The sequence below is a fragment of the Camelus dromedarius genome, chromosome 2 (genome assembly GCF_036321535.1).
Source record: "Camelus dromedarius isolate mCamDro1 chromosome 2, mCamDro1.pat, whole genome shotgun sequence".
Lineage (NCBI taxonomy): Eukaryota > Metazoa > Chordata > Mammalia > Artiodactyla > Camelidae > Camelus > Camelus dromedarius.
In genome coordinates, this window is record NC_087437.1 from 46,688,099 (window position 1) to 46,708,327 (window position 20,229).

At 36.0% G+C, this 20,229-nt stretch overlaps 1 pseudogene; it reads right to left on the minus strand.

The window, feature by feature from the left end:
- Window positions 1–413: 413 nt before the first annotated feature.
- Window positions 414–512, minus strand: LOC116155907 (U6 spliceosomal RNA; annotated as a pseudogene).
- Between the last annotated feature and the right edge of the window lie 19,717 nt (window positions 513–20,229).

The window sequence follows — 20,229 nt, forward strand, 5'->3', positions numbered from 1 at the left end:
TAAAATTTACCATTTTAACCATTTCTCAGTGTAAATTTCAGTGGCATTAAGTACATTCATGTTTCGCATAGCCTTTAGCATCATCCATCTCCAGAACTCTTTGCACCTTGCAAAACTGAAATTCTAGGTCCTGTGAAATAACAACCCTTCATTCCTCCTTCCTCTGGCAACAATCATTCCTTTTTCTGTCTATGAATTTGATGAGTTATTTTATACAGGTGTAATCATAAAATATTTGTTCCTTTGTGACTGGCTTACTTCACTTAGCATAATGTTTCCCAGATTCAGTCATGTTGTAGCCTGTGTCAGCATTTCCTTCCTGTTAAAGGCTGAATAATATCCCATTGTTTGTATATATCACATTTTGCTTATCCATTCATCCATGATTGAACACTTCCCCAAGAGATTTTTCTTTAAATGTGGAATTATTTACAATGCATGTGTCATCCTTGTGCAGGTGTCGTGCGAATCTCTGATTGTTCCAATGTTAGTATGTGGTTGCCAAACCGAGCACTCCAAGTCTTTTGGAAGAAACTGACGATGCAGTTTCTCCAGCTGCACATTGGTGGAACATTAAATCAATTTAATTGAGTGACCAGTATTTTATAAAGACATAGAATAGAAAAAAATAGAACAAGTAAAAATTGTAATAATAAGTAAATATATTATATTATTTTAAAAATTTTGTTTCTGTATCTGTGTGTGTCTCTGGCAGGGGAGGGTGGTATGTGTGCTATGTGAGGACATAAAATGTATTTCTTGTAGTTGCTCTCAATCAAAACAGTGCTAAAGCCACAGAATATAGACTAAAGAACCAGAATATAGACTATGATTGGATGATAAGTAAATTAACGCAAAGTTCTAAGCTTGAAATATGCTGTAGGATTACAATAGTCATGATTTTACTTTGAATATATTCAAAATAAGAGAATGTGAAAAGAAAAAAAAGTGGAGAGCTGCCTTCAGTGAATTGATTTGGACTCCACAGCTCATCATGGAGGTCTGAAGGTTGCTTATTAATGAGTCATTTTCATAGCCCTGTATCAGGAGTTACATATGAATTTGGCTTCTCTCTGATACACTAAGCTCTTATAGACTCCAGAAGTAGATGAAGAATTGCTAACGGCAGTAATGAAGAGGTGCGAATGCCACCAGCAATTCAGGATTCCGTTCCAGCTCAGGAAACATACCACCAAAGTCAAAATTAATTTTCCCCCCTTTGGCATTTTTCTCAACCATATGTGGTTTTTAAATTATTGTGGTGACTTCTCTCACTTTATTGAAAATATACAGGATGTATTTATCTAAGATAAATATGATTTTACTTGGTGTGTTTTCTGAAATAATAACACACAATATGCATCAGAAAATAAGGCAATTATATAATAATATAACTGTTTGTGAATTGTATTTGGTTCTGCCAGAATTTATGAAAGATATATGTTTAACAGATGTAAATGTTTATATTAGATCATATGGAACATAATCGTTCATCTGTCCTTTAAAGAAGTATGGAAATCTTGTTCATCACCAGGAGAGTCATCTCTGCACTGCTTCAGATGTTCAGTGTATGAGTCGCACCTCAAAACTTCTGTGAGTTGACACTGACATTAATACAGGCAAACATAGTATTCCCGAGTAACCAAAGTTCATGCATTGTTTTAATTCACAGGGAAGATGGGGGGGAGGGGCAGACGAATAATGGAAAGAGATAGGTAGATATATAGATGTTAATATAGCAAAATGGTACAGCTTACCTATGGAATTAAAATTCTAAAAAATATAGTAGAGACAGGCTTTTGACACATAAGAATTATATACAGAACTATAAAACTTATACATTTATAAGAATACTTTATATTGTGTATCTTCATTGAGCTCAGCACTATGTGAAAAAGACCAAACTGTACACATTTTGCAAAAGAGAAACCAGATTCTGACATTAACAGCCTCGCTGACTCATACTTCATGGATGTATCAGAGGCAGGAATCAATTCCTGGGGACTGGCTTCCAGTCCAGCCATCATTCCGCTAACTGCTGCATAAGACAAGCAGAATTCTTCCCTACTGTTTACTTTGTCCTTAAAATCTCCCAATTTCAGGATAAGACACCTTTGACCAATTAGGTAAACTCTGATTAAGAAATTATTGATAATTACCACAAATTCCTAAACAAAAAATACAGAAAAAATAATTTTATGCTGTCTTTATTTTGCAAACATGTTCTCAGCAGAGGTTCCCAAACTTGGGTGAGGCTCAGAATCAGCTACAGGGCTTTTGGAAAATACAGATTCCTCAACAGCACCCAGACTTCTGTGTTGCTCAGGAATCTCTGTTTTTGTAAAAGCCTACAGCTGATTGTGATGCTCAAGTAATTTTGAGAATTGCTGTTTTAGAAAAAACGCTTTGAAGTAGTTTTAGAAATGTCCATCGACAGAGGAATTAATAAGATGTGATACACATGCGCGTGCACACACACACACACACACACACACACACACACACACAATGGACTATTACTCAGCCATAAAAAAGAATGAAATAATGCCATTAGCAGCAACATTGATGGACCTAGAGATTATCATTAAATGAAGAAAGTCAGACATAGAAAAACAAATACCATTTGATGTTGCTTATATGTGGAATCTTAAAAAAAGGTACAAATTTTATTTACAAACCAGAAATAGACTCACAGACATAGGAAAAAAAACCTGGTTATCAGGAGGAAAGGTGGGGGATTGATTAGGAGTTTGGGATTAATAGATACACATTACTATATATAAAATAGATAAACAATAAGGACCTACTGTATAGCACAGGGAACTACGTTCAGTTCCTTGTAATGAGCTGTAGTGGAAAAGAATCTGAAAAAAATATGTGTATATATGTATTACTGATTCACTTTGTTGTATACATGAAACTAATATTGTAAATTGACTACACTTTAATAAAAAATAAGAATTATAAAAAAACCTGTCTGAAAAATTAAATAAATATATGCTTTATTTACATACCATAATCCACAAGTCTGAAGAAAATCCTGGTTTTATGTAAGCAGAAATTTATAGAAATTGAGACTTCTTGTTTGAGAAAAAGAAAGCATAATTATGAAGACAAAATCAGTTTTTCAAAAGAGTGTTTACTAAGAATGGGAAATCATAACAAATACTTTTTTAAAAAATTTTAAACTACAGACATCTGCCTGACACAATGCTGTGCTTAACAATATCTGAAAATCACTTTATATTAGTTCATAAACATATTCCTCCTTTTTTTTTTAATAAAAGAATGTCCATTATGTGGATATACCATAGTTTATTCAACAACTCACTTATGGATGGGCATTTAGGATGTTTCCCCTATTTTTCAATGCCTGTGAAAACAATTTTGTATATATGCATATTAAAACTACACTAAGATGCCTCCTCTCACCTGTCAGATGGGTAGAAATTAAACAATAACAATACCCTTTTTCAGGGCTGTGGGGACACACGCACTTTCACATGTTGTTGGTGAGAAATAAAATTGGTACAACCCTTATGGGATGACATGTAGCATTATCTAAAGTAATTGCATATGTGTTTACAGTTTGACCCCGTGATCCCACTTCCAGGAATTTTTCCTGAATATACACTGCCAATAATACGAAAATACATGTACGCAAGACTGTGGTGTGAGGGTGTTCTAACTTCATTGATTTACATGTAGCTGTCTAGTTTTCCCAGCATCATTTTATGAAGAGGCTGTCTTTATTGTATGTTCTTGTCTCCTTTGTCAAAGATTAATTGACCAAAAATTTGTGGGTTTATATCTGGGCTCTCTATTCTGTTCCATTGATCCATATGTCTGTTTTTGTACCAGTACTATGCTGATTTGATTTCTGTAGCTCTATAGTATTGTCTGAAGTCTAGGAGGGTTATTCCTCAAGCTTCATTCTTTTTCTTCAGTAATGCTTTGTCAGTTGGATTTTTTGTAATTCCATATAAATTTTAGGATTATTAAAAAAAATTTGCTAACGCCTATTGCATTACAAAATTGGTTTAATTTTTTTTTCTTCCCAATGACAGGCTTTGTAAATTATGAAAGTTAAGATATACATCTTTAAGATATATGATTCAATACGAAAATATCAAGCCACTATTAATAGTTTAATTATATAACTGCACTATTTAAAGTAACTATGAAATGTATTTTATGGAGTTAAAAATCATATAGGATTTGATAGTATATTTATCACACTTGGCAGAAAAAAGTCAGAATATTTCAGTTCTCTATTTTAAAAGATCTTTTATCAATTCTTAAGAAAGCTATAAAAAATAACTTTTAAACATATGAATAAATGTTCACTTCAGTCCTTCAAATGATGTTGGGAAAACTGGACAGCTGCATGTAAATCAGTGAAACTAGAACACTCTCTCACACCATACACAAAAATTAACTCAAAATAGCTTAAAGACTTAAACATAAGACAAGACACTATAAATCTCCTAGAAGAAAACATAGGCAAAATATTATCAGACATAAATCTCAGCAATGTTCTCCTAGGGCAGTCTACCCAAGCAATAGAAATAAAGCAAAAATAAATAATGGGACCTAATTAAACTTATAAGCTTTTGCACAGCAAAGGAAACCATAAGCAAAACAAAAAGACAACCTATAGAATGGGAGAAAATATTTGCAAAAATGGGACTGACAAGGGCGTAATTAATAGTATTTTCCAAGTAGTCAATCCTAAGTAGTGATATTTATTACAATATTTTAAAAAGTGTTTTATGTATTTGGTCATTCTGGTATCACTGTTTGAAATGATTTCTATAAAAGCTAGAAATGTTTCGCTGTCTTATGTAATATTGTGCTTATAAGGCCATAGAATAAGTGTGCTACAAAGCACTATTCCAGTGTTTTGTATTAGCATTTACTCGTCTTTAAAACTATCTATTGTTTGCTATTTATTCAAATAGTTTTGGTACCAGTAATTGCATGTTTACTTCTGTGTGTGCAAATGATGTTTTATGTTTTGTGGGGTGTACATGTGATCAAGAACCTCAATGTTTTCAGTCACAAACATTACACTGCTCAAAACTGATCTCGGAAGATTGGCTGTGAAACATGTAACAGCAATAGCTACTTTGTCTTTGAAGTTAGAATAGAAAAGGCAATTTTTATAGTCTCTTTGTTCATTTGTGAAAAATTGTGGTTTCAAACAAAATTTTCTGCAGTGCACTTTCAATGGAAAATCATAATGAATGATTTGAAGCAAACTGTGTTTTGCTAGAACGTGTTCCATTGTCGTAAGGATGTGATCATAATTTTCTAATAAACATAATAAAGCTCCCAAGTTTTTTATTTTTATACAATTTTTTAATTCCACAGAAGTAGTTTGTTTTATTGGGCAGGCCAGGGTTGCATTTGTTGCTTCTGAGTTGGTAACTTGAGATGAGTACTTCTTTTTTTATTCCTACTATTTTGATCAACAATTAAAATCTTCATTTATTGACGAAATTGCTTGATCCATTCAAGTTTTTGATGAGAAAAATTTTTTGCTCATTGTCATTGTTTTGATCCATAATTTTTAAAATAAGAAAGATTTTGTAATGTCCTACTCAAAAATGTTATGTGGTTCATTTATGAGAAGTCTTAATTTTCATTGTATTCAGTTTATTAAAAGTTCAACAAATTGTTTCTCTGGAGTTTTAAATTTTTTCTTTACAATATTTTCCTTTTCTCAGACCCAAGTATTTTGTATTTCAACCATGATTTGATGTATTAGTTGACACTGAGCTGAAAGATTAGGAAATAATAAAAGTTTCATTCAGAGTATATGGAATGTGATATATTTCCTTCAAAATGTAAATTAAAGCAAATGCAATAAATTGAAAATTTCAAAGATAATTCTTTTCAATAAAATATTTAAAATCTCTATTAAATTAAAGTCAAAGTATAAATCATATTCAATGTGTATTAGAATTTTAAGTCAACAACTGAATTTTAGAATTTAATTAAAAAATTTAATCTTGTAAAGTACTTTTATCAAAATGAAACTATTTGCAATTCTGTTTTCCAAGGTAAACAATCAGTATCTGAATACACATATGCAAAATTAGAACATAAATTGTCTAATATAGCAAAATGTTTTTCAGCCACTGTGTGCACCTGTTGCAAATGCCATAGTGATTTATCAGTAATTTCAGAAACATGATTTGGAACACTGAAAGAGGCTAAGAAATAGACATTTGGCACTACTTGGGAACTGATTCTTCATTATGCAAGAATCTAGTGCATTCATGCTCCCTGAGAGGAAGGATGAATTTATCTTTGCTTTTACCCAGTGCTGCCATCACTCAACACTTCCTGGTCCAAAGCAATGTCTGTCCCCTTTGTCTGCAGTCACTCATGGAATTCTCCTGGTGCAGCAGCCTTTTGTTTTGAGGCCATGGGGAGAGATGTTGAGGAGCACCGCCCCGGGGCCTGAGCAGCCTTAGCTACAGTAGTGGCCTCATGTGTCAGTACATTTCTGTTGTACTTCGCTGTCACAGGGCTCCCTGAAGTGTGGGGCTCAAAGCAGAGCCTCTTGCCTGGATCTAAGCCCAGTAGTGGGGAATAAAGGGAAGAGAACATTCACAATATTATTTTGACTCCATATACTTGTCCCAGGAGGTCTGGAAGAATGGCTCCTTCCTTTTTAGTGCAAGCTGCCTTTAATGAAACAGCAGGATTGTTCCCACCTGGCCACCTTCTCTCACCAGATTATATTCTTTTGGCAAATATGTGTACTTTTACTTTGAATATGTGGGTGGAAGAAATCACATGCAAAATCAATGTTGCTTTTTTTGCAGATAATTGACATCATAGTTGGGAACAAATATTTTATAGTATATTGTATTAGCTCAACTGAGTACTCTGATGTCCTTGATCTAAAAAGTTTATTAATTAGGCAATTTGTTTTACTCAGGGATAAAAACAAAGAACATAATTATGCTTTATCTCTTTTGAAAGGTTCCCTGGCCCTTTAAATAAAAGCTGAACAGCTTTATTATTTTAAAGAACTCTAAAAGGAGAACATTTTAAAAATTTAAAAAAAAATGTCTACTTAAGATGTATTCAGGTATCAGCAACCTGAAAAGAAAGATTAAAGCCAGTTAATTATTCTCCCAGGTGCTTTACACAGTGAATTCATTGGTTTAGGTTCAAAAACCTGGCTGGAGCTCATTTCTTTCGAGTGTCTCTCCTTTCTAGAACTTCAAACTCCTAATTAAAACAGTTTCCACTTTGGGTGATATTTACAAATGAGTCAGTGCTTAAGAGAATTGATTAATCTGAATTGGGAATCAGATGTCTAAGAGATCTGTCATTTCTTCATTCTTAAAAACTGCCAACTCACTGAGGGGCTCAGTTACTAATACATAAAATTGTTTAAAATTTCTAATAATATTTCTAATTTGAAAACGTTAAGAATTAATCAGAATCCAAATGTGTTCGGAACATCAGTCGTCACAGTACCAGCCTCCTGCTGACACACTGAGGACTGAGAATTTAGCCAGAAATGGAACCTGAAGTTAATATTTTTGTCATGCTAGTAGACAGAAATCGGGTAGAGTTGGTCTGCTCAGCAGAAGCAGAGGAAGGAAGGGCATAACTATTCGTTCTGCTGCTCCAGAGTCTGGCAGACTGATCCTAAGCTGGGCCAAATCTTTGTGGGATCCCTTGTGGTCCCCTACATTCAACAAGGCCCTTTATTCTAACAGACTGGAGAAACTGTTTCATGGTATTGTGCCTGCCATTGACTTGAGCTGTCACAAGGCTAAAAATCTGTGACCTATTACTGCTGTAGCAATAGTCTAATAAACCCACTGAATTTCCTTCAAATGTCGATTTGCAAGCCAAGGAGGAATTAAGGGGAAACCAGTGTACCTGGGGTACGTTTTAAGAGGCAGCATGAAAAAGTGAAGGGTAGCAGAATATCACCCAAAATATACCACTTTGGTATAGGATTATATTGAGCTGAAAGTAATTGAGAAGAAGCAGATACCAAAAAAGCTATCTGTCCTCCATTTGCCTAAAAGCAGGACATACATTTTTAAAGGTGTCTCCACTCCCCTCTCTGCTAGAAAGGACAGAAGTTAACCGCTGAAGACAACCCTAGACTTTTACCAGCCCAGAGACAGCACCAGAATAATCTACACAACTGACCTTGGTAAAACTAGCCCTTATCTACCACTAGCTTCCCAATATATTTGTCTTCCCACAATTTGCCACCTCAAGATGCTCAGAGTTTTTCTCCTTTGTCTTCTCACTTTTCTAAAATTATTTTTTCGTTAAGATACTATATAATCCCCAGTTCTAATCCACCCTTTGAGTCACTCACCACTAAATGCTCCCATGTGTCCACAAGATGCACATGTTAACAAAACTGTTCTTCTCTTATTAATCTTTCTTTTGCCAGTCTAATTTACAGAGTCCTGGCTGGAGAACCTAAGGTGGTAGAGGAAAAGCAAGTTTTTCCTCTCCTGCGGAAGAGTCAATAGTGTACTACATTTGAATTAAGAAGATGTGAGTTCAGTTTTCGACTCTGCCACTTAGCCATGTGATCACAGCCACTCACTCAGTCATTATGAGCCTCAGTTACCTCATCTGTAAGTTGGAAACAGCAAGAGCTGTTGTAAAAGATTAGCTCATGCACATAAAAATACTTTATAAACTTTAAGTGATAAGCTTAAGTGTTTTTACTTCCTCTCTTGAAGTTCCTTAAAGGCAGGGGTTGTAGCTTATTCAGTGGAAAGTAGGTTTATTGTTGTAAGTAACTATCTTTGGCAATTCTAGGGTTTGTTGTTAATCACACTCTTTCTGGGACTGTTGCACCTCTTTAGACTTACCTTTGTGGTAGCTCTTCCCATCTCTCAAAATCTGCTTTTGAGAGATGTACAGCTCTGTCCTCTTGCATCTTTATCATAACACAGGCAGACTCAGGCTTGAGACATACCAGAAGTTCAGTGCACTGGTCACAGGGAAAGAGCATGCCAGGCTTAAATCTTTTCCAGGGAAAGTGGCGTAGCTACAGATGGTGAGCCAGACCTGGAATGAGTGTCCAGTGATTAAAAGAGGGTAGCAAGTTGGCCTTGCTTCAAATGAATATGCATTGTAAAAAAGAATAAAATAATGCCATTTGCAGCAACGTGGATGGGCCTGGAGATTGTCATACTATGTGACATAAGCAAGAAAGAGAAAGAAAAATACCGTATGATATCATTTATATGTGGATTCTAACAAAGAAAAAATGGACTTATTTACAAAACAGAAACAGACTAACAGACATAGAAAACAAACTTATGGTAACCAGGAGGGAAAAGTTGGGGGTGGAGGGCTAAATTGGGAGTTTGAGATTTGCAGATACTAACTACTGTATATAAAATAGATAAACAATGCCCTACTGTACAGCACAGGGAACTATATTCAATACCCTGTAATAGCCTAAGTGAAAAAGAATATGAAAAGGAATATACATATGTATGTATAACTGAATCACTATGCTGCATACCAGAAATTAACACAACATTATAAACCAACTATACTTCAATTTTAAAAAAATGCATTGAGGAAGTTTCCAGGAAATGGAATAACAAAGCCTGGAGTGGCAGTAGTCACAACATTTCCAGACTAGCCAGCAGCCAGAAGTAGGAAGTTTGCTTTCGGAACCAGGTCATAAGGAACCGTATGTTTCTTATGGGCTAGAGTTTAATTTTTCATGTACGAAGTTAGCTGAAATTTATTTTACTTTATTCTTAACTTAAAGTTTTGTCCAGTTGTTTCTTGTCAACATGTTCTGGAGTAGATTTCTAAATTATAAAGTTTGCTTCTATTTTATTTGTCTTTAAAATATTTGTGGTCTATTCATCAATAACTGCTTCCAAATTTAATGATTTTCGTCCTTGATTTGTTTATTTTATACGTCTAGGTTTTGTTGAGAAGTATCTTATCTCTTCTTCTTTTTTCTCACGTTAATTCTCATGCATCATTTTATGAGAGACGTATGGTTTGATTTTGCTGTTACCTGCTGTGAAAGCTTCTCTCTTTCATGAGGGTGGTTCAGCCTGCTTACAATTATTATATCTGATATTCTGGTCTTAATTTGCTCGTCTTTTCAAATGCTGTATACCTTACATCCTTCTTTGTTGTTTTCTTTTTATATACAGATGGTATTTCATTTGCTGTTACTTTTTTCTGTAACTTCAACAGCAAGCTCTGTGTTTCACAGTTCTAATAGAGGGAACTCCTTTGTATATTGCAAATGTCCATGTTTCTCTAATAATCAAACTCAAGGATTAAATGACACATTTTAAAATAGTCCATAATGAAAATGAGGAATTTATTTCACTTTAGTTCCTTCTTACTCTCTCATTCCTCTGCCGTGATTTCCTTGCCTCACGATTTAGTATCTGTTTGTATAAGTAGAATTTAGATGATTGTTAGAACATCATTCTTATATTACCTATCTTTTATTTTAAGAAACACCTTGATATTTTACTTTATGACAATATATTAAACCTTTAATTAGATTTAGCTCTGTGTTTAAGATGTTTGAGTGCTCATCACTCACCGTCTTTTTAAGCAGATCCATAATCTTGAACTCTTATGTTGATCATCTTTCAGTAAGCTGGAATATACCTTCAATAAACTTTTCTTTCAAGAAGGGTTGGTAAGTGATCTATTTCCTGAGTCTTTCTATATCTGAAAGTGTGTCTGAATCATCTTCATCTATGAAGAGAGACTTAACTGTGCATGAAATTTCTTGCCAACACATGTTCTTTACTTCCTCAAATGTGAGTACATGTAATTTTATTTTCTTCTGCATTTATTTTGCTGAGGAGAAATTTGAGGTTTTCTTTTTTTATGATAAGCAGTGTTTGAGTGTATTTTTCTTTTTTCTATTTTTTTATTCAACAAATATTTATTGAGCAACTGGTATATGCCAGGCTCTTTTCTTGTCACTGGAGGCCTGGTGGGGAATAAAGTCAATAAACACTCCTGGTTTTGTGGGGTTACATTTTTTTTTTTCCTCTTAAATGCTTACATGATTTAAAATTTTAATATTGTATTTAATTTTCCATTCTTGAATGTATCTTATTTGAACTATCTTGCTGTTTTCCCTAGGACTTAAGCTAAGGCAGCTTTCTGAAAATGGCAAAAACAAATGTATTTTCCCGCTCTGGACTTTTTTTTCTACTTATGCCTCAATTTTTCAAGTTGCCTTCCTGGGAGAACCTAGGATTCTCAGTTGCATCTTTATTCTCCATTATTAATGTCATCTTTCCCCTGAAAATTTTTATAAACTCTTCATGTGCTTTTGCATTTTAAGAGCTCTACAAATTAATTACTTTATATAACACGTTAGATTTTTGAGTAGCTTTGCTGTTCAGTGTTTCATTTTCAGGTTTTATTTCTGCTTGTTGTAGTCTCAGTTTCATTGCAATTCTTCATGTTCACAGTGAGTCTCTTTTTATCTCTTCCTGTTGCCTTTTTTCCCTCTGCTGATTCATTAGTGACTTCTGTCACTTTAAATTTTGTTTTTGAACTAAAATGTATGTACAGAAAAGTATACATATCAGATTTTTACATCCAGGTACATCACACACACACCTGTGTAACCAGCCCAGGTTCAACATTCAGAACAGCACCAGCTTCAGAAACACCCTTCATGCTCTTTCCCAGTCACTATTCTCCTCAGAAGTCACCCTGTTGCCTTTTCATTTGGTGTGCTTTACTTTCCTTATCATTTCTTCTTTTTTAAAAAATAGGTGTCATATCTTCTTGTATCTCAGGGAGGATACAAAATATTACTCTAAAATTTTCTCCAGGTTCCTGCAGTAGGATTCTCTTCAGAGGCTTGCTCCTTGACTCAATTTTCATGACGCTTCCTTTCTCTTTCATTAGTCTTTTATCATAGTCCCACCCCCTCTTTTTAGGAAATGGGGAAAAAAATCTGTCTGAACTCATGGTTAGCTCAGATAGGATATCTGGATTTCCCATGGCTTTCCTATTAGTAAACCACCTGCTGGTTGAATCCGTTTCTCAGGTCTTTAGCTGATCATCAACAAAACCTAACCGTTCTTCATCTAAATTTTTTTTTTTTTGCCCAACAGTGGCGAGATTTCCTCATTATTCCACTGCCTTTCTGTGATGCTATGAACTAATAAAGGACTCAAAAATTAGAACTTTTACTTATACCCTGCCAAAGTTCAGTCTTTAAAAATCCTGCCCGCTGCATTTGCTTGTTGGATCCACACATGTCAGGGTGTATTCTGCCCCGCTCTGCCTTCAGTTTCTAGATCACCCAGCTTCTATCTCCACTCTACCAATTTGCAGTCTTGAAATTAATGTAGAATGATGAGGTTCCTGAAACAGTAGTCCTCTGAGCACTGCTAATTGTGATAGCCACAAAGAAAAAACTGGTGAGTTTAGAATAATCCAGGGCCTGCCTTCTCAGAATGTGGCCTCCTGAGCAGAAGCATCAGCATTCAACCAGAGTTTAGGGCTCACCCCAGACCCACTGATCAGAATCTGCTTTTTTTGCAAGATGCCTAGAATTCCTATACACACTAAAGTTTGATTAGCACTGACCTCAGAAACTTTTGAAAAAAAATGGTGCCTTCCCTTATCCTGTAAGTTTTTTAGAGTGAAACCATGTATTAGTATTTTATTACTGCTATAACAAATTACCACAAACTTAATGGCTTGCAACAGCACTGATTTATTATTTCATCGTTCTGTAGGTCAGAAGTCCAGTGGGCTCAGCTGGTTTCTCTGCTCCAAGTCTGCAAGGCGCATATGAAGTTGTGGGCGGGGCTGCTTTCCTTTTCGGAGGCTCTGGAAGAGATCCCTTCTGGGCTGATTGACGCTATTGGCAGAACTCGTCTCCTTGCAGTTACAGAGCGGAGGACCCTGTTTCTCTGCTGTGGCTGAGGCGCATACTTGGTTTCTAGGGCCTCCTGCATTTCTTGGTTCCTGGCCTCTGTCCTCACAGCCGGTGATAATGGATTGAGTCCTTCCGGTTCTCTGGGTCTTTCTGATCTCCCTTTCTGGCTCACCTGCCCTGGCTTCTCTTCTGCAGTATATCGCTGACCCTCTGCTTTCCTTGTCTGCTTTCAGGGCCCATGTAATGATATAGGCACACCTGGATAATCCAGGATAATTTCATTATTTTAAAATTAGTTGATTAGCAACTAGACTTAATTTCATCTGAAAAATTCCCTTTACATGCTTACATTAGAGTTTGATGGGATAATCAGAGCATGGGAATGTTGTGTGTATGTGTGTAATTCTGCCTACTTCAAGCCATCTTCTGGGGCTTCTAACATGTGACCAGGGTTGAGAATCACTAGTACAGACCTCAGATTTCTGCTCTAGGAGGACAGCAGTAGGTGTTCCCCACTGTCTTTCAGCAATGTTGGAGTGCTTTTTTCTAGGAAGTTAAAAAAAATACACACACACACACACACACACACATACTAGTTTTTTCTCTCAATTGACATTAGCTTTATTTATTTTTGGAAGGGATGTCTCCAGTGGTGGTTTGTAGGTGTTTGCGTTTGGACAACATCACAGACTATCTGTGAGTGGGTGTCAGCCTAGCGGGAGTTGGGGAGAGGCAGTTATCAGGCTAGCCTGGTGCCAAGTTAAGCCAGAAATCTCTACTCCTTATTGAAGCTGAGATTTTGCTACTTTAATTTTGATTTTCCATTTTTCAACCACGAAAATCAGGACTTGAAGAGATTAAAGGCTTTTTGCAAAGGCACATATATAGCATGAAATGAGTTATCTGGCCTGCTAAAAAAAATCAGTCTTTAACATTTACCTTCTGGGGAAATGAGCTATATGTTGTGCAATTTACTTTTATTTCTTTCGAATCACTAATATGTCATTTTAACTTAAGGGGAGGAAGTAAGTGATCCAGTCTATGCATTTCTGACCAAGCTTGTTACATTTCTGTGAGGATAAGGCATGTTTGCAGGTGATGAACCTCTGTGTGCACTTGGTGGAATAGTTATTAGCAAAAGAGGGAAAGGTTAGGTTTGGATCCAGTGCAAAAGTTCATGGTGTTGAGAGTTGAGATTTCGTAACCCAGGGTCAGGATTGAGCTATTCCAAGTCTCTGGCTCTTAGAGACAGAATTTTCAGAGAGTTATGTGTATTTTTACTTTTTAAGAACTTTGATAGAAAAATAAAGCCATTTTTCACGGTCCCCTTTTTCAGTGGTAAGCCCTGTTTAAGTCATGAGTGTCTGTTTTTGCTGAACAATAAATTGGCAGAGTTAATCAGTGCCAATTCTTAATTATCAGTGGTAACAGAAGAAGGGGAAACTTTAGACACTTAGAATCCCTTGATAATAATTTTAGCCATGCATATAAAAACTAAACTGATTCCTTCATTCCTGGTTCTTGAGGCCAGGCCTGTTCACAGGCCCAGCCTGCTTATATCTCACAAATGCTAGCTCATGACTTTGGAATAACTCAGACACTTCTGATTCTTTTCTTCTGGTTTCTTTTCCTTTACTCTTGTCTCTATGACCCTGAAGTTCGACTTCATAATTTACCATTAGATTTCAACCTCTGGTCTCCCAAAGTGAAATGATCTTTCTGACCCTCTCTCGTCACCATGGGCCTTGGCACTATTGCGGTTTTCACTTATTAATTTCTCATGTGTTAGTGTCTGTCTCATTTTGTTGGTGAGGACTTCAGCTCCCCTCCTGCTTACAGCAGGTCACCCCAGAACGGTGGCTTGGCTTGGCCAATTTTAGCCACTGTTTAAAAGGTAACAGTGAGGAGCTATTCAGTCATTACTGAGCAGTCACTAGAATTAATAAAATGGATGTGAAGTTTATCACTTTATTCTTGTTTACGTCTTCATTACTCTACCCAGAAAGGTCAAAATACAGTTAGTGAGATATTTGGTTTAGAAAACAGCAGTGCGGATAATAGCCACGTTGTATAACTGGCTATATTCTATCTTATAATCATAGAGATACAGCCTAGGCTACCATTAGAATGGAATCTTAAAGTCATGATATTAGAGCTAAAAGGGATTTTAGTGATTTAGTAACCTGGTCTAGTATTTGGTTCATGAGAGTTCCTTGAGATGCCCCCCCCACCCCACCCCCTAAGGAGCTACCACAGGAAGTTAGGGTGGGAGAAGGGGAGAAGAACAGAGGGGTAAATAAGGGGAGAACCAGGAGGGTGAGACCCCTCACCCCATTTCAATAGCAGCATCTCAGCCGTTACCTGTTTTACTCATGTAAATTCTAAGAAATATTTTTATTTGAACAAAGGCTATTGTGAATTAAGTACATTGAAAACTGGATCTGCTTTAATCCATCATTCTCCACTCGATGAAATAAAGCCCAGAGAAGTGAAGTGGCTAAGATCATGAGAAGGCCAGTCTCTCAGTTCCTATGCCAGTTTGCTTCCCACAGTCAAAATCCTCATGCTTCTCTGGGTAACCTAGTAAATAACACTATGTGGAGTTCACATTTACAAATTGTTGAGCAAATCTTCTAATTTTATGTTTACATACATGCAAGGTGAAGAGAATACCAGGAAATGAAATGTGTTTCCAGACTTTAAGTAGTTCACTGTTTAATGATAGAATCTGTTTTTGGGGAAAAAAAAATCACAATACCCAGGAATCACAGGCAAGACTGAAGGCAGTTTCATATAATTTGTTTCAATACAATTTAATCAATTTAATACAATTAAATCAACAAATATTGTGACATGAATGAATGAATAATGTTACCATGTAATATTTACATTTAGTTGGTAACAATTTTTATAGTTGTCTACAATAGCCTTAGACATGGAATTGTAAAAATTAAATTATAAACATATTAGGTGGTAAATGCCAGGATTTTATACATTTCCATTATTGGAAACTATGTCATATTTTCTTTTTTCAACTTGTTCTCTATTTCCTGAAAATATTTATGAAAAATAACAGTTGATCGCCTCTAAATTGCATCTCATATTTCAAAATATATGACGTTGAATCTTGACTCAGTTGCTATCGACAGTTAATTTACATAGTTAATTCCTAAGTACGGTGGACTCACTTGGTAAACATTTTGTATGTAATCATATGTATTATAAGTATTGCTATAACACTGATTCATTTACTAATTTAACAAAGAATTTACTCAGATTTTGCTGCTTCCTGTGCTGAGAACTAAGTTCTCTCCCCTCAAGGGGCTCACAACCTAGTTGTAGGTTCTTCTATCTTACGTTTTTCTTCTCCAGATAAAAAAATTGAATTGTGCACCGGAAAAAAATATAGTATCAACAAATCATAAACGTATAAATACGTAATGAAAGAAAACACTCTCATTATAAAGCAATCTTCATTCCAGAATAAAATACACCATGGATGCCTTTTGAATTAGTAGAGAAAATACGCTCTTTTGCTGTACAAACATACAGGGATAAACCCTACAAACTGATAGAAGATATTTAAAGATTAAATATCTTAAAAAATAAGTATCTCTAAAAAATAACTATTATATGAAATGAACTCATATGTTGGATAGGTTTACCAGCCACCAAGCTAAATGTAGGAGCAACAGAATCTCTGTAACTCAAAATGAAATCAACATATTCGCTTCTTAGTGAAGGTGGCAAAGGGAGCAGTATTGACTCATTTGCAAACTTATACATAGTAATTTCTCTTTTCCTATCTGCTCTTTCTCACCTCCCTAATGTAGCATCATCTAGATTGCCTCAAGTTAATCATGCCCAGGAGGCCACTTTGGGGGATATTATCAGGCCTCCAGTGAAGGGAATCAAGCTGATCAAAGGAAAGGAAGTGATGCATTGAATTGTTTCATAATGACATTCATTTCTCAGTGACCTTCCACCAAGCGATCTGATTTTTTTTTTTTTTTTTTTTTAATAAATCAGCACAACATGCAACTCTCAGTCTCTCAGTGATTGCGGAAAGAAAAAAAAAAAAGTTAAGTGTTCGCAAGGAGGCTTTCAACGTGTTGTCGCCTGGCCAGAGATTTAGGTCATGAGAGTTGAAATAACTCTGAGCCCTGGTGCCCTGCACTGCTATTAAACACCAGTTAGTGTGTAGATGTGTCCTCAGCTGGCAGATGAAAAGGTCTAAAGTTCAGATTGTTAAGTCATAATGAAGCCACAAGATCCATGTTCTTTATGAGAGAAATGTCAGCTCTGGAAAGTCTCTTAAACTGTAAAGGACACTTCATTACATAGAAGAACTGACTTAATATACTTTGCAAATGGCTTCATAACATTCAATTTTGAGAATCATTTCCATTCTTTTACTCACAGTACATAGGGAAATTAGCTGAAATATTTATCTTAGCGTCTCTCTAAGTTTTATAGCACTAGTCAAAAACTAATTAGACTCTGGCAATTAAATCCTGCATGTAAGCTTTTCTTTTTTCTCAAGGAGTTTTACTTGTTATGCAACTTCTTCTATTGCAGAGAGTGGCCTATTTAACTTAAAGGATTCTAGTTTAATTTTTTTAAATGCCATCAAGCTTATTCAGTTTTTTTTCCTTTTGTATCTAACAGGTACTTAGGGAAAGAGAAAATGGAGGAGGTCAATGACCACAACAAGTAAGCATCTAATGAACATGATCCAGAGTAGGAAGGAAGATTTCTCATCATGTCGGGTCCCTGGGCAGGCAGGATCCCTCCCAGAGATGTCCTGCAAACCTCCTCTCTACCTGACAAGGCAAGGACTGATGTGGGGCCAGATCAAGTATAATATTAATCTGTAAACTCAGGGCGAATAGGTGTCCCTTCTTCCCTGACAAAGAATTTCAAAGTGTGGCTGTCTGCATGGCTTGCTCCCCTGCGAGCTCTCCCTTTTGGAATTGCTCGATCTGGTTGTTGGTTCTCCTTTTGTATGGTAGGTGGGTCTTGGGCTACTTCCCAAAGGAGGGGACCCTCCTGTATTAGAAAGTCTCAGCCGTGTATGAGTTAGTATAACTCTGCTCTTAGCCCAAGATACAAATGCTTCCCTTCCTTTGATGCGTTTGCGTGTGTGTATGTAGGGGAGGGGATTTCCTAGAGCCATCTGAGTGGCAAGATCAGCAGGGCAAGATTAAGATGTAAGCCTGTCATAAATCTTCCAAGGAGCCTTTATTTATTTATTTATTTGGGCTGGGTTTTAGACTAAAGGCCAGATATTTTCACTGTGGCTTTCCAGTGACTAGGTCTATCTCACCAGAGCTGGGAGGTTTCAGAGAAGGGTTTGTGGTGTGGTGATAGCCATATGAAGATATTTTGAAGTAATGGGTCTTCTATTCAAATTTCCCTTGGGAATACTTGGTAGGAAAATACTTGCTAAATATTGGAGACCTGGAATCCCAAACATCTCTAACTGTTTCTTGAGAAATTTGAACAATATTAATTGTCCCAGCTTTAAAATCAATGGAAACAATGAAAAAACATATTACCATAAATGATGCTAGGTACATGCTTGATTATTGTTAGAGTCAGTCTGAATCAGTGAGTGAAGGCCACTTGGTTATAAACACACATATATGTAGAAACTAGAGTGAAGTTTTGTAGTGAAATATATTAGGAAATACAGAAAAGACATTGGCCCTGTTTTCTATACATTTATAACTTAGTCATAGATTTAACTGAATATAAGAATGGAAAGAGGCTGAGAAGTCAAAGTTAGAAACATCCTCAAGTTTAGATACTGAAAATTTTTATTTATCTACTTAATCATTAATCATATATTTCAGTGCCTTCTCTTTCAAGGCACTACTTGATCCTGTGACTGATGTAGAGGTAAGTCAGGCATGGTTCAAGGAGTTACTTGTCTGTAAAGGGAATGAAATATTTACACAAATAGTAAGACTACATGGGGGAAATACAGACCAAAGACTGTGGAAGGAAGGAAACTGAGCCAGGCTTTGAAAGCTGAGTCAAATAGAGAAGGGGCATTTAGTTAAATATAATGTGTGTTGAGCCTATTTGTAAATGAATAGCATTAACGAATGTCAGCAATTTTTTTGAAATTTAGGAAGATCTGTTTGGTTTTGTGTGGTAGGCAGAATTCCAAGATGGCCCCCAAGATTCCTGCTCCCTGGGTTCATGCCCAAATGATCCCCCTTAGAGTATAAAAGGAGCCTGCAAATACAGTAGCTGTCATTCTGTGATTAGGTTACAGGACACGAAAAAAGATGCAGGGATTTTTGCAGATGTAACTAAGGTCCCTAATTAGTTGATTTTGAGTTAATGTGCTGGCTTTCCTTTTTTGCTTCCTCTTTTACAATCACTTTTCTTCTATTTTGATAAAAAAAAAGGTCAACTCCCACCTACCCTGAGTCTTACTCTGATAAACTACCCTGGAGTGAAAATACTCTGAGGTGCCAAACAGAAAACAAAACAAATGTTTGAAACACTGGGGTTGACCAAGCCTCCTGTAATCATGTCACTGTCAGTCATGGTAGGATTCCCCATCCTGGGGTCCCCATCTTACACACATTTGGGTTAAGGCAAAGCTTGGCATTAGAAACAGGATTTACGGCCTGCGTCAAGGTGATAGGAATTCAGAAATTGGCCAGCAGAATTGATGATGGCGTATTTTATTCAGTACACTCGCTTCTTCCACCCACTGTGTTGTCAAATCCTGAATGTCTCCAAGGACTGGTCCTGGTGGTAAGAGGTACTACAGGTTGTGGCATCTTTTTTCACCCAGTCAATAAACTCATGGCAATGCTTAATATCTACCTCTATCTTAGAATTAGAATAATTAAGATTTGTGAAAGCATGTTGGTAAATGCTCTTCAGAGTGCCCTCTCTGCACTTTCGCCATTCTCAGTCTTGAGAGCTTGGTAAGCATTTTCATGTATTTGCGTTTCTGTCTGCATCTGAGGGGCATATTCTGCATGATTTCAAAGAAAGGGAGATAATGAAACTTTACTTCCAATAGATTATTAAATATTTGAGAAAAAGGGACTCATATGGGAGGCAAATTGTTATTTTGTATTTCATTGAGAAGTTATTCAGACTCATAGAAAAGTACTTCCATCTTTGGCCAAAAAATTATCAGATTATTGAATCCTTTAATATTTAATGTTTAATTGTTTGTGGTTACAGGAAAAACTATATATATAAATATATAGGTAGTTGTTGTGGCGACATGTAAGATGATCAATAAAACACTTCCAAGCATAAAACTACATTAGGGTAAAATTCTAGGG